General features: G+C 36.4%; 1 long non-coding RNA gene across 1 annotated transcript; it reads left to right on the forward strand.

Moving 5' to 3' along the window:
* The first annotated feature begins 1027 nt into the window (after window positions 1-1027).
* On the forward strand, window positions 1028-5688 carry LOC120753482 (uncharacterized). Its single transcript, XR_005701109.1, has 3 exons — window positions 1028-1098; window positions 2032-2132; window positions 5401-5688. It is a non-coding gene; the product is annotated as an uncharacterized LOC120753482 (long non-coding RNA).
* Window positions 5689-7719: the final 2031 nt, after the last annotated feature.

Here is a 7719-nt window from a genome sequence, read left to right on the forward strand (position 1 = left end):
ACAGCAATGCCTGATGCCTTACAGAAACCACTGCCACCCCTTCCAAATGCAGCTAGTAGTAACAGATACAGCCGGCTATAATTTCTGTATTCAGACAAAAAAATCCAATATTTTATTTAGGATTTAAGGATTTGTTTGAGTTAGCCAATTTACTTGTTTGTGGAGTTTCTTTGCTTCCTTCTCCTGTCTGAAGCACTAGGCTAGGCACGCAAGTGGAAAGCCCCTTAGCCTGACTGAGAGCACGGGCTGCATTTTCAGTGCTTTGGGCTTCTATGGAAACCGTGCACTCAGTAAAATACTCCTGTGTTCACTGTCCTTTGCTGCATTCCCTAAACTTCCTCTTCTCCAGCTTCAAAGGCAAGTCACATTCTCCCAGCAAGGTTCAGACTTGTGTTCAATGTAGCAAAGCAAAAGATATGATCCCAAATATATGGGGGGGGGGGGGGGGGGGGGGGGGGGGCGGGGAAAAGTGATCTCAAAGATATAGAACAAAGGTTATGACCCCAAAAGTCCTGACAAGTTACAGGACCAGGCTTACACACATCAGGAGAGGGTAACTCAAGAGTAGCTTCTGGTACTTGCTTTCTTCCTCGGGGGCTAACCAATGTGTTGAGCCTCCTGGTTGATTCTACAGCAAAATCATGCCCACAGATATTTCTTTTGAATCACTGAACTTGAGCAACTTTGCAAGATGAGAGTCAGCCAGTCTGGTGCATTAGTTTTAAAATACTTAGCCTGGGCAAATAGCAGTGAAAAATGGATGTGTAGAAAGAGGAAAAAGTGCTCATTTCAGGCTTTGTGCAATTTGCCAGACAATATAAATTACACATTTTTTGAGTGTTAATGGGTCTATCTGCTTCTGCAAGGGCTTACTATTTAAGAAATTTGTGGTCTGTAAAGAGCTTCAGCTGTGAGCACACCTGAATTAGATTTGGACCTAAGTTGCTCTTTTTTCTTGTACCAAATAGAAGTAAGCACTACCCTAAATCAGACTTCTAAGATTTCATCTTCTTTAAGTAAAACAAAGCAGAAAATGAGGTGCCCCAGCACCTCCTAGGATGCAAGTGTTTGCTGGTTTTTTCTGATTGCATGAGACAGGTACTTACATCTGTTGCCCAGCCAGCCATGCATTCTGCTTTCATTTGGAAAGTTTCTGTTGGGGTTATACCTTGGCCTAATATGCAGGTGGGAGTGTTTGTAAAACCATGCTTGAAAAAAAAAGTGATTATAGTACACTATAAAAGCTCTGCTATAAAATGATGGTACTATACTTCCTGGCAAGATAGTGATTGTGTTATAAGAACTGCGTAACGATTTTCAGCCTGCATTAAGAATGCAGAATGTGAAAACATTATAGGAAGTGAGAGAAACTAGAATTTTCATTATAGCTTGCAAAATTATTTTCAAGTCCTAGCTTAGCTACTGGAAGTGTTTCCAAATTGCACTGCCTTTGAATGCTGCGATTTAAATCAATAACTTTAACATTGCCAACTTCCACACAAAATGAATAACATGCAACTAAAACAAGTAAGATCATTTTTATAACTTAAAAAGAGGTATGAGCTTGGGTTCAGGTTTAGCACTTGAAATGCTAAAAAGAATACCAACAATATTCAAAACCTAAGTACAAAAAATCACAGAATTTTGGGGAAAAAACCAAACCAAAACAAAGGCGTTTCCTTGTTGTGTTATGTTTGCTATGTACTATGTACAGACAGCAATGTTTTTGAGAACACTCGCATCTTGTTTGATATGCGCTACACTTGTGTTTGTAGAGGGATTTTTGTATATATTATCAACCTGTTTTGTATTTAAGAGAAGCCTTTTTGAACTCAATTCTACCTAATAATATCTCTCAAGAGATTTTAATTGAGGGATGATTGTGCTTTGTATACATACAGATGATATCTTCTAATAGCTATTTGAATTAAATAAAATTGACATTTAATTTCTAAAATCCCCCATTTATTTACTGGTGGAATAGTTTTCATTTCTTGCACTAAAAAAGGCTGTTCTTTTATCTCTTTATAGGCACTAAAGCTGTCAGTGTGGTGAAAACCGCACTGTGTTGGATCTTCACTGAGAGCTGCTTTTTCCTCTGTTTTCATTTCTGTCAGCTGCAATATGAGGCTGTGAGTTTTCCCAGCTCTGAAAAATATACAATATTTTGTTCAATATTTATTCATTCTGACAAAACAACTTTTATTAGTTTTGGATAATTAGATTATTGCAGCGCAGTAATATTGTATTGTCTAAGGAGTTGTTATTATTATTATTATTATTATTATTATTATTATTATTATTCTAAACTGTGTTTTTTTCACATATTTATGAAATATTTCTTATATTTCTACAGTTGCATTGAGAAGTTGCACTCCTTGTAGTTAATCTTGTCTGGACCTCTAAAAATCCTTGCCTGTTTTTACAGCAGGTAGAACTCATTCATATGTGTAGAACATAGTTCATGTTGGAAGTAGAAGCAATTACAGAGAAATATTTCTGTTCGTTGTCTATCATTGTTGAAGTTCTTGACATCATAGAAAGGGGTTATAGATATTAGCAATGAAAAGAGATTTTATTTTCCTCTTGCTTTTTTCTATGCAGACACTTTTAGTGGCTCTTAAAATGCTCATTACTCCCACACAAAATGCGAACGGTAAGAGGGACAATTTTCTGATTGCTTAATCACATGAACTAGACAAACACTTAGATTGTATCAATTCTTCAAGAAAGACGTCATTATAATTAAAAGAGCAGCCCTCGGTTTTTTTAGGATTTTAAGTCTTCTTGTAGATTACCATTTGAAAACTCCCATTCTCAAAGGCCAATTAAAATGGCTCTATTACTGCATTTCACAGCTAGGATAATACCACAGCTAATGTGAAACTGCTTCTTAAGACCTCAAAAGGTCCATTTAAAGCAAAGATTCAGTGCCTTAACATGTTTCCTTAGAAAAATCTTCTGCCTTCTGGCAAAGAAATGTATAGCTGTAGCAGTAATGAAAGAATTGCATACATTACATACCAGGTATATCAGGTAGCAAGTTACTTTATGAGTTACTTTATGAATACTTTCTTCTTTTAATTTCATTTTAAGTTATATACAACTGATTTTTTTTTTTTTCACAAATCTTGATCCTTTTTGTTGTTGTTGTTTTTGTTTGGTTTGATTTTTTTAATAGTTTTTGTTTGTTTGTTTGTTTGTTTTTTCCTAAAACTAAAATCATACTGCAGGTTTATCAAAAGGTGAGGGTTTTTTTGTTAAAAATTTATAGAACAGTCTTTGGATTCAAGATTTGGGATATCTGCTTCTCTCTTTAGGTTCCTATTCATAAAACTTAAACTGAATCATCACTTATATCAGGAAAATAACAAGGCCTAAAACATAACTCATAGGTCAATAGTTGACAAGTAACTTTAATGCAGAACAGTTTTCTGCAAAAAGATACAAGATCTAAATAGACATTAGGTGCAGTTCTCATTAGTTTACGTAGCTATGCATGATCCTCATGCAACAACATGGAAAGAAAAACTGATGCTAATTTTCCATTTGGTTGTCTTTTACTGCCTACCTGGAGGAACCTATTACAAATTTCTGATTAAATAAACTGGTGGTGACCTGTAGCACTTCACATTGTGATGATTTATCGCAACTCAACGGAAACTGTTCACAGGCACAGCTCCTAGGTTTGGTTATCCCAGGTCCTACTGTGGAAGTTCTGGGGTACATTACATCCCTAAGGCTGCACAGCCATCAGCTGTACAGTGTGACCTACCGCAAATCACCCAGGGGTTCCTCTTCTTTCCATACCCCTCTTTTCTGCCTATGCTTTGACCTTCCTCTCTGCACTGTTTCCAGTTCTGACTCCAGTGCTGGTCACGCTTGTCTTAGTTCTTGCATCTGCTGCACATCTACTTGGAAAGCTGTGCTAACACCGCATGTAAACTGCTGGCCTCCTCCAATAGTCTTTTTTTTTTCCCCAATGTCTTGGTTGCTTTGATATTCTGTATTCAAAATCACAGCCAATGAGATAAAAGTGTAGTGTTTGCATTTATTTATAAGATGATTCATAGGGACACCATGGGTGTAAAATATTACTTTAAGAAAAAGAAATTTTCACTTGTATTCCTTTTGAAGGCTATGTCATTAAAGAGCTCAAGACTCTTCAGGAATAGAAGAATCTTGCTAAGCTTAAGAACAGACAAGATGGACAAAAATTTCTCTCTCTGTGATAAAATTTCATAGTCCAATTTTTATGACACTAGAGTTTTTTCTCATACCACATTTTTTCTGCTAGTAGTTTTATTCTTAAGTTTTATATATAGCACAGCTGAATCATACTTAGCATAGCTGAATCAGAATCTCTGACACGAGAAGTGATCACGATCCTAGAAATGTGTATAAACCTCCATAGCACATAACATGCTGCTGTTGAGTGCTGCAGACTCATAAAAGACATATGTTACCAGTCAGTTCTTTGAAACCTGGATCACAAATACCCTAATATTCTATCAAAATTAATGACAGTTTGAAACAGATTATTATATAATCCTAGTTTACTGTAAAATAGTGTTCTAGACTCACAGGCTTTTTCTCCTTCTATTTCATCCTTTTCATTTCTGCTCTTAATCCATTCTTCCTCTTTCTTTTATTTTTTATTTGAAAAACACATTTTCTGTGCTCAAATTTTTCTGTGTCTGCTCAAATTTTCACCTTCCCTCTATTTCCCCTTCCTCTTCCCATATCTCTTTTAAGAGTTACCTTAATTGGCTATCAGACAACACCACTTCTCCCATCAGCATCACCTCTGCTACACTAAGATTGAGCCACTTTGAAAGAAAGCAGTGTTCTTTTTGATAATCCTTGACATGTACCTTATAAATCTTACTTGTTCCTAAGATTTCCCAGAGTTTTGATAAACATTTGCATATAATATATAAATCCTAAATAATCAAATAATCAATCATTTATTTACGGCCTGTCTCAAAATTCAGAGAATTTTTCTTTGTCACCTGGAGCTAGCAGGTCATTTTTTTTTTTCCAGACAAATGTTTAGACAACCAGTTTCCACACTCCCTGTGTCCAGCCTAGTTCTTCTCAAAAGCAGGCATTCAAAGCAGTGGCCTCATGGGTAGGAAATACAGAATATTCCTCTGCAGAAGAATGGCTGTTCAGTAAGGAAGACTTCAACCTCCTAGCTGTCAAGGGGCTGTCCTGCCTCCTATCAGATCATACTGTCAGTCTCAGGAATTTGTTGTGTTTCACCACACACACAGATTTACTTCCCCACTGGGTTTCACAAGCTAAATTAATTACCAAAGAGACAAAAAGAGAAACCACAATACAAGCTGAAGTTTACAATTCAGTCTAATCTTATTCTCTGCATGTTTTATGTTGCAGGCACCTCACCCCCTGTGCCAAACTGTCCTCGGTTGAGGAAAAACCAATGGTCCTGAGTACCTGCACGGACATCTCAGGTCCTTCATGAGTGAACTACTCTCAGAAAGCTTCTGCATCTTATGAAAGACAAACATGCATCATTCATTAAAAAAATGTTTGCTTTGGCTACAAAAGATTGAAAATGGTAATTTGGCCTGCAGAGTACCTGATGGGTTGATTTGTAGAGCATATAAACTGACAGGGTATGCATCAGTAAGTTAGGAAACTGAGATTCACATCACTGCTCAAACTCAGTCACCTCAAAAGTCCTTAACAGGTTACAAAATCTTTCATTTTATACCTGAAAGGTACACAGAAAAAGTGATTTCTCTACTTCATGTGCGAATTCAATGGGTGAAGACATTAAGCCATTACAATGTGCATTACATTGCGCACTTGCTGTGGTGCTTTGTAAACAACATAGCTCTCCATGGCATTCAGGAAAGCTTGTATGCAGGATACATATTTGGTAACAATGACATTCAAATGGATTTTTATTTTTCTGAAGCATCCTTAATAATAGGTACATATTAGTTTCAGTGGAATTTGACTACTCTTTAGTTGCTTTCCTTCATAAAACAGCATTTTGAAAAGGCTTGGTTTCTATGCAATATTTCATATACATACATTTTATTAAAATATGTATTTTGACAAACACATAATTTGCTGTAACTGCCTTAGAATATCTTTCTTCATGAAAAATCTTGCATTTGAATATATTCCTGATAGTTCTTTATTGGCTTATTATTTTAAAGTATTACAGCCTTATGTCTTTTTTTTGCTTTTTCACACTTTGGATTTTTTATTCAACTTTAATATTCCACTAAGGTCATAATTATTAATTATATTAATTAGGGGACACACTATTAGATACTATAATAAATGTAATATATATTTCCAGGGACCAACTGAAAAGTAGTGCTCACCAAAGTGTAAAAACATCATCACAGACAGTCCCTGTTATCAGTAGTTTTCATCAGACTGATCAGATCAACATGAAAAAAGAAAGTATGACATACAAGTAGACCAGCCATCGCACTATTAATTTCAACCTGGTTTGTAAAGAATGCAGACATGAAGCCAGTTGTAAGAACTGAGATTTACTGAAGAGAAAATAACCTGAGTAGAAGGAAATCTGAGCACAGGGAAGTGAACAGAGAAGGCAAAGAGAGAAGTGACAGGCATAAGGAGGGGAGAAAGGTATTACGAATTACCAGTCCCTTGGTGACCAGACAAAATAGCAAAAAGACCAGTCAATAAAGATTCCCAGAGAGATCTGATGCGTTTCCACATGGGCATAGCAGTATTTCATCTGATGTAGGAAATCCTCATTCAGTCAAACAGAATCCTTTATGTACGTATGCACTTTCCTTCTTGAGATAGATTACACAAACTCCTTATAAGATGGTAACAGAATGCTTAAAAAGCAGCAACCTGGGAGCAGGGCTGCTAAAACTCTCCTCTAGTTAGAACAATATATTGCCAAACAATGCTAAGGGGATGCAGCATAGTTTTGGGACCTGGCTGGACCCTTTGACCCCTGTCCTAATGATTCTAGCTGTTTGGGTGGCACAAAAAAATTGTTGCCCGTGGTAGCAATCTGGAGAAGGATGGGAGAATCTGAGAGATTTGTTCTACCTGCCCCATTCCCCTCCTCAGTGGAGTGGGTTTACTGGCAGCGAGCCATTACCTGCCCTTTGTCAATCCCAGATAAGACTGTAACTTATAAAGACAGATGCTTTTCCCTTTCTCAAGTCCTGTACCAGCTTTGGTGCCCAAGAAGCTGGTTTTCTGACTTTAATACTACTTAAAAAAACCTGTTTTCTAAGGCTTATCTAGTTCAGTAGAAGTTTTGTTGGTTTTATATTGATATCAAGTGGAGCTCCTTGGGACAGCTTTCATGTTGTGAAACAGTAATTTGTATTTGCAACAGCTGTTTACCTCTCTGCAGAGATCAATATCTGTTGTATTTTTCCCTCTTAATTCACAAATTATGAGTCTAGAATGCAATCTTTTATTACCTATTCCTCATAACATATCAATGTCCTATGTAATATCAGTCTCCTTTATTCAGGTTTAAAATCTGTGCCTTTGTAGGCTTTTTTCCATTCCAGTTAAATAGACAAAACTCTGAAGTTGCTTTATTAGGAGATTGGAACAGATTGGAACAGCAATCCAGGCTTTTCTTTGGATGGTTGAACTATCATTTTTGTAATAAGCAAATAAAGTACATATCCAATAACAAGCTGGATTTAAATTTCAAAGCAATGACCTTAACTG

Source organism: Hirundo rustica, chromosome 5 (genome assembly GCF_015227805.2).
Source record: "Hirundo rustica isolate bHirRus1 chromosome 5, bHirRus1.pri.v3, whole genome shotgun sequence".
NCBI classification, from domain to species: Eukaryota; Metazoa; Chordata; class Aves; order Passeriformes; family Hirundinidae; genus Hirundo; species Hirundo rustica.